Source organism: Talpa europaea (genome assembly GCF_964194135.1).
Source record: "Talpa europaea genome assembly, chromosome: 4".
NCBI lineage: Eukaryota > Metazoa > Chordata > Mammalia > Eulipotyphla > Talpidae > Talpa > Talpa europaea.
In genome coordinates this window covers 110,085,072-110,093,324 of record NC_140070.1, presented here as the reverse complement: position 1 = coordinate 110,093,324, position 8,253 = coordinate 110,085,072, and positions in this window count along the sequence as shown.

Here is an 8,253-nt window from a genome sequence, read left to right as displayed (position 1 = left end):
GGTAACAGTTAAAGTACTGGCTATGAAGGGAAATTTGGATGAACTGTTAGATATTTATGAGCCATAATTGACCCTGTTAGTAGCAGAGATGGTTTAAATCAACTGAACCCATCCATTGATCTAAAAAGGAGAAAACTGCTCCCTTTATATTGTGCTTCCTTAACAAGCACATAGCAATGCATGTAGCATGATATTAATGTTTTATTGTCTTTGAAATAAGACAAACTTGAAATTTTAAGTTTTTAATAATTTCCAAACCTCAATTTTTTCTCATCTATGAAATAATAAAATTACTGACATTCTAGGCTTCTTGTGAGGAGCAAATGAAATAACTTATGTAAAATAGTTGACTGAGTACCCAGCACACAGTAATGTCAACAGATGTTCACTGTCTCATCATGTTTCACTCAGGAACACAAGGTTGTAGGTCAGAGCCCATGTTATATAAAATAATGGGTGTAAATTAGTGTAAAATCTATTCACATTGTTCTACTTGTATTGCCAACCTATGTCTCCCCCTCCTTCAGTTTCACTCTCCTAGCCCTTATCTCCTATGACTTCTCTCTCTATGATACAAATTCTACCTTAATGATACCTAAGATATGCCTGCTTTCCCAGGAGAAACAGGAATAGCAGTTCAGTCCCTGGATCTCACTTGCCTCAAGAATCCAGGCTTGCCACTAGCATAGATAACTAGGTCAGTCACATGGTTGCCTTTATTCACAGTGTCTGAGCCTTGCATAACTCCATACTCATGGTGCAGGATTTCACACACCCAGACTTGGGCAAGGGTTCCCTCACCAATTTGACCTTTCTTGGTATCAGAGCCCTCAGATTTTTCCTTTGTAAACCAGACTAAAAAAGAACTTAACTCTTCTGTTAATCAGGAACTGTAAAATAAAAAGAATCAGGTCTTCCCTGTGGCAAGGGGTATATTGTATGATAATCATACAACTGTGGGAGCCTCTGCAGAAAAGAAAATCCTTATTACAATTTTCAAGCCTAAAGTTAATCAAAATTCCTCAGAGAGCTTCCTCACAGAATCTGAAAACCTTTAAAACCTGAAGCTGTGTATCTCAAAACAATGTACATAAGAATCACCTGACTGTATTTGTTTAAATATATGAAACAAAAACTAATTTAGTGGCAATGTGGGTCTGGCAAAGATTACTTATGGTGTTTTCTAAAAAGTACTTAGCAACTGTTTCTACTAACTTGTCAGGTTAAGAAATAAAATATTGCTAACATAGTTGAAGTCACCCACGACATGTCACTCAGTATCACTATGCCATTGTCCTTCCCAATCAGATGAATCATTTTGATTTGGGGTTTACAATACTCATGCATTTCCAAGCAAGTTTAAAAAAATTTAATTGCATGTAAGAAATGTACACTGAAACAAATACAGTTTCACAGTGTATTCAAAAGCAAGAGATACCAATGGGACTCTATAGCAGAAAACATCCAGCCTGTCTGTCCTGGCTCTGTCATTAGGTATCACATCAACCATCAGGGTACATAACTTTCCTATTGTCTAAAATGAAGGACTTGCTTTATTTTCAATGCAAGAATTTTCCAAATGACCTGAATCTCAAGTTAACTATGGGTCCCTTCCAAAAGTCTACACATTTGTCATTATTTCATACACAATGTAAAAAAAAAAAAAAATGTAGGAACTCATGAGGAATCTGGTATTATAGTTGAGGCACTGAACTATGCATTATAAATAAATGTAGAATAAACTTAAAATTAAATGATGTTCCCCAGTTTTTCACTGAAACAACTGCTTTTGTCATTGTTTGTTTTTCAATTTGAGTTCTATCATCTGTGATAATAGTAAAAGTAATTAGCCTATCTTCCAAGGCTATCAATTTTCATGAGGTCATCAATAAATATTCTGATTTGTGTAAGGTAAAATATTCAATATTGTCCCAGTAAGCAACTTTCATTCTAACCACGATAAAAATATATTGCATTTTAATATCCCTGTGTTTTAGTTTTTTGAATGTATAACCTCTGTGTGTATGTGTGCAACATACATTGTGTTACCTATTTGTTTGTTTTTTTTAAACAGGTATTTTTCGAATATTGAAAGTACTATGTGGTTCCTGAAGGTTTTTGCAACCTAGATTGAACCATATTCATAAGAAGTCAAACTAGAGAAGAAGAAAACTGTTCTAGAAAAGAAAGGTAACTTGCATTTGGTGACTGGGTCTCAGGAACCGAGGTATGCTGCTGGAACCTACATCTCATTCACGCTCTCAAATACAGCCTAAAAACTTAAGTCATGAATTCCTAGCGCTTCCTGTAGTCAAAGGAATAATTCATAATAGAATGTCTAGGGACACATTTTATTAACATTTTCTTTATAATTATTTTTAAACTGTATTAAAATAAATATGTGAAAGTATATGTAGGAACACAAAATTTTTATAATTAATTCTAATAACTCAGTTTATATCCTGTTTCTCCTCCAATATCATTGCATTTCATCAAAAATATTTGAACTTGAATTAATATAGCATATTAACTTCTGAAGGATCCTTAGGTGCTCTATAGTGTGTACATATACTGTGTATTTATAAACAGTATCCAGAAACCATTTTGCCCATCCCAGGAATTTTAAGTAGGTAGGAGGAATATTTGCAGGCTGAAATAACTTTTTGTGTTTTCATTATTAAATTAAAAGTAATAGCAAAATTTCCAGAGTAATTTAAACAATAACACATGTTAAAATGAAAGGATATCACCTCATCTTCAAAACAGAAAGGCAATCTTCAGGGGAGAGAGAGAGGGAGAGGGAGTGTGTGTATATCTAAGCAATATCTGGAGAATGGTTTTTAAGCATCTAGAGTCAGTTGGGTCAAAAGTCTCTTTTAGACCCAGAACATAACTTGGATTTCAAAAAATTTTTTTTCATATATCCCATAGTCCTTTGTCATCCAGAATTAAATTAAACCTGTCTGATGAAGGTTTCATTGTCATTTTTGAGAGCATGATAGGTTTGTGTCCAGCTACAATCTAAACACAGACTAAACACAAATATACGTATGATGTTTCATTCACACACTCCATCTAGAAGACTCCACTCTATTCTAGCTCATCAGAGCCTCTCAGATTTATCCCACCATAGTAACAGTAACAATAACAAAATTATTGTAGAACCTGATTTGACTTAACTTATCAGTTCATTAGAAAGACTATCTAATGTGTGAATTTAATGACTTAGTAAACTGCTCCCAACAAGAGTTTAAGTCTAGGAAGTCCTTATAGAGTGAGAATCACAGGGAATTACAAGAAAGATTTAGTAATGTTAGTTGTTAGAGCCTCGTTAGCCAATTGAAAACATCAAAACTCCCTCCAGAAGCAATACTTTAATTGACTCAGCAATATGTTGTCTTTACATTTTTTTTTTTTAAAGATTTATTTATTTATTTATACAAGCACTGGGCACAGTCAGAAGCGCGGGAGGGTGAGAGAATTCACCAGAGCCAGAGCGGGGAGCAGAGCAGGCAGAAGGACCGAAGTACACTGCTGAGGGGAGCAGTGGGCGGCAGGAGAGGTCTGTGCGCCATGCGGAACCCTCCTCCAGTGGCCGGGGATCGAACCGGCGCCGTGGCGTCTGCGGGCAGCGCCACCGGGGAGGCCCTGTCTTTACATTTTTAACTGATTTTTTTTAGGGAAGAGTGTGTGTGTGTGTGTGTGTGTGTGTGTGTGTGCGCGCGTGTGTGCGCGCGCACGCCCTCACACTCAAGGACTTGCAGGAGGGAGCAGTGGTTAATAAAACATCGTCTATCCCTTTGACTTCAAGGCAGGGACCAGCTGTCCAAATTAATATGAAACTCATACATTTGGAACCTGACATAAATTAGACTGAGAGGAAGAAAATTTAATGGAAACTGAAAGTAAATCCCACAGCACCTGTACTGGGGTTTTTTGCAGTAGTTATTCCCAGCTGAATCATTGTAATGACTTTCTAAAGCGTGAACCTGGCATCTTGGGGAGTGGAAAGAGGCAACTTAAGATAGTGCATCAGGGCCTCCCCGGTGGCGCAGCGGTTGAGTGCTGGGTTGTGAAGCTGCCCGCAGCCTCTGCAGCGCTGGTTCCATCCCCGGCTGCTCCCCGGCCACCAGAGGAGGGTCCCACATGGCGCGCAGACATCTCCTGCTGCCCGCCCGCTGCTCCCCTCAGCAGTGTACTTCGGTCCCTCTGCCTTCTCTGCTCCCCGCTCTGGCTCTGGTGAATTCTCTCACCCTCCTGCGCTTCTGACTATAGCCCGTGCTTGTATAAAATAAATAAATAAAATAAATCCTTAAAAAAAAAAGTGCATCAAAGTCTAATTAGTTTTCCTTAAAATTTTATGTGCATATATTTCATGATAACCTACTGAATGATAAGCTCTAAAGGAGGGATTTTGGTCTACAAATTTTACATTTTTCATACTTTAATAATCTAAAACCCTGAACCAGAGTTGGGAGCAAAAGCATTGGGTTAAATTTATCATTCCTTTCATTGACTTGAAAAATATGTGTTGATGCTAATTTTTTCTAAGCCCTGTGCAAGATGCAAGCATACAATAATATTTAAACTTGATATGGTCCTTTACCTGATGGAGTTTACAGTGTAGTAATGGAGTGTAACGAACAAATAATAAATTTATACATTATTGGTGAATAAAAAAAAAGTGCATCAGATTTTTCACTCTATATAGAACAATTAGATTTTTTAAAAAAGTCACTAAATTACATAAAAAGTAATTATAAAAATAATTTAATTCCAATTGCAAATAAAATATTCAGATGACTAACTTAAGTTATTCTAAATGTATGTGGTTGTATTTTATGTTAGCTGGGAGCAAAAAAGTTAAATTTAATCTTTTTTTTTAAATATTTATTTATTCATGCATACAAGAACCATGGTACAGGCCAGGTGAGCAGGAGGGTGAGAGGATTCACCTGAGACAGATCAGGGAATAGAACAGGCAGACTGACTGAAATACACTGCTGAGGGGAGCAGCAGGTGAGACAGGAGAGGTCTGCTGCTACCCATGTGGGTAGCTCCTTGGCCAGCAGGGCTCGAACTCGTGCTGCAGAGGCTGCAGACAGCTTCACAGCACTGCACTCAACTGCTTGCACCACCAGGGAGGCCATAATCTTTATTTTTTAAAAGATTTATTCATTTATGCATACAAGAACTGGGGTACAGGCCATAGGTAAGAGGATTCACCAGAGACAGTGGGGAGCAGATTGAAGTACACTGCTGAGGGGAGCAGTGGGCAAGACAGAAGTGATCTGCTGCACCATGTGGGTTGCTCCCTGGCCGGTGGGGATTGAACTCGTGCTGCAGTGGTTGCTGATAGCTTCACGGTGCTGTGCTTAACCCCTTGCGCCACCAGGGAGGCCAAAATTTAATCTAAAAGCAAGCACTGTCATTTGTGTCCCTCCCATATATGTGGGAGCTATGTGTGCTATTAGTAAACATATTTTTGGCTTTTTCTCTTAGTAAGAAAAATAAAACGCTGGGTCATCAAAATTGTATTTTTTTAAAAAAGAAATCTGTTTGTGTGTGTGCATGTGTGTGCCTGTATTAGCTTAAACCCCACAGTTATCTGGGTCCTTTCAAATCAAAGTGTGGGGCTTGGATTTGCAACATCAGTGTATTCTCAGAATTTATTAGAAGTGCAGAGTCTCAGGCCCCACCCCAAATTTGCTGAGTCAGAATCATCATTTCAATAAAGTCCCCAATTTTTCAAATGGGCATTAATACTTTAAAAGCACTGATTTAGGCCACAGAATAAACTACCTCTTTTTAACTGGTCTGAAAAATGAAGATTTTATTTTGTTATAGTCCTCAACAAACACATTATTATGCCACAACATAAAATGATTTTAGAGCTGGAGGGGGTCTTTGAAACCTTTGTAGTCAATCCTTCTTTCTTATACATTAGGAACCTAAGAGCTTGAAAATTGAAAAGGCAAACCTAGGGTCACACAGTTATTTAACTGCAGAGACAAAATTCAATCTCAGATTCTTTTGTTTCTAATTCAAATGCATAGAAAAGCAAGACTCACGAAAATAGTAAGTGAAATTTGAATCATTTTCACAGATATTTCTCACCAGTAAAAAAGAATTCAATTTTTCTTCACTTTTGCCTAACAAAAATATATAAATTTGCTTGTTTTCTCAGTTTATACAAGTGAAACAAGTTATCATCTGTACCTAGGTGTAGACTTTCAATTTAAAGTTTCTTTACTCATGAACTTCTCTTTGCTAGTTCTGCTCCTCCAGTTCCTTGTTTTCACGTTAAATCAGTTTACTCTTCTAATGACAGAGGAGCTCACTGAGTAAGCAGCACACTGTTGTGGAAACAACAGTTTGCAGGAATGGAGGAAGGTCCTTTTCAGGTTAGAAGAGCACAAAGAATGTGGACCTGAAATCTGTTTTTCGATGCTAATAGTTTATCCTGGTTAAGTCCAAGACAAACTGGGTGAGCTCAGAACCCTCACTGCAGTGATAGTTGTACCTGCAAAGAGAGGGGTAACTCCAACAGAAAGTCACAGTTAATGTGCTACTGAGGCAGCTTACTGTCACCCATGTGTCTGCTTTCAATGCTATTCTTTAGTAAGTAATCAAGTTACACAAGCAACAGAAATTTTGACATGAAGAGTGATAAGGAGTAGCTATTGAGGAGTTTAAGGGAATTTTAAAAAAGATTTATTTATTTATGCATACAAGAACTGGGGTACAGGCCAGATGTGCGGGAGGGTAAGAGCATACACCTGAGACAGTGTGGAGAGCAGAACAGGCAGATCTACTGAAATACACTGCTGAGGGGAGCAGCGGGTGAGACAGTAGAGGTCTGCTGCACCATGTGGGTCAGTTCCCTGACCAGCCAGGAATCGAACTCTTGCTACAGAATCTGCAGATAACTTCACAGTGCTGTGCTTAACCCCTTGCACCACGTGGGAGGCCCATAAGGGAATGTTTTTCAAAATGTATTTAAAATTTTACCAATGTGAAAAATAGATACAATTCTTAAAATGCATTATGCTAGAATTTCTAATTCTCTTTGGCATCTAAAGTATTCGTGAAGAGTCAGATACTGATGAAAATGGTGAAGTGGGGTCCTAATAGCTAGATGAGTTGCCTCCTCTAGACTTTCAGCCTAACTTCTTACCTCCCAGGAGTTTAAGCTTACCCAGAGGGGAAGGAGAGACAAAGAGAGGGGAAAGGAAAAATGCTGGGGGAGCAAGAAATGAAAAAGGAGAGTGAGAGGGAGGGATTTCTTTTCTTTCTTTTTTTTTTTTCAAGATTTATTTATTTATTTATACAAGCACTGGGTACAGTCAGAAGCCTGGGAGGGTGAGAGAATTCACCAGAGCCAGAACAGAGAGCAGAACAGGCAGACTGATGAAATACACTGCTGAGGGGAGCAGCGGACGGCAGGAGAGGTCCGGGCGGCAGGAGAGGTCTGTGCGCCATGTGGGACCCTCCTCCACCGCTGCGCCACCAGGGAGACCCCAAGAGAGGGAGGAATTTCTAAACTGAAAATATTTGGACTATAGACCCCAGATGCAGACCTCAGACATGTCCCTTTCCTTTCTGCCCTCACCCCCTTGGTGAGCTCAGCCCATTTTCAGGCTGAAAACTCAGTTTACACCCCAGTTTGGACCTTACCTTTGAACTCCACTGTTTCAGTTATCTACTTTATATCTTCACTTGGTAACTTTGTGTCACAAAACTTAGTCTGTTCTGAATAGACTTCCAATTTTTTTTGCCTCTTCCCTTACTTGCATCTCCAAAATTGCTCCTTATTCTCAGTAAATGTGCCCCTACCCTTTGGGACCAAAACCACCCTAGGTAATCCTTGATGTCCTGCTTTCCCTTCTCTGAAATCTCTCTTTCCCTCTCTCTCTCTCACCAAATGCTGTCAGTATTACCTTCAAGTAATAGTCATACTATATATTTATAATCCCAGGCCAGCTACCATCATCTTTCAAACCCTCTATGAGAAGGAGGATGACAACAAGAAAGAAGATTAAATAGTGTGAGAAATCAGAGAGGGGTGGGGAGAGAGAGCTAGGAGGAATGAAAGGAAGATTAAGAATGAAAGTTAGGCCATATAATGCAATTTGAAAATTTAACTAAATATGCAGAGATGCACCTATATTATATTTTACTGATATATTTATAAAATTGAATTTGCTTAACTGATATACTCTGAGCATTTTAAAAATGATTTCTGTATTCCTC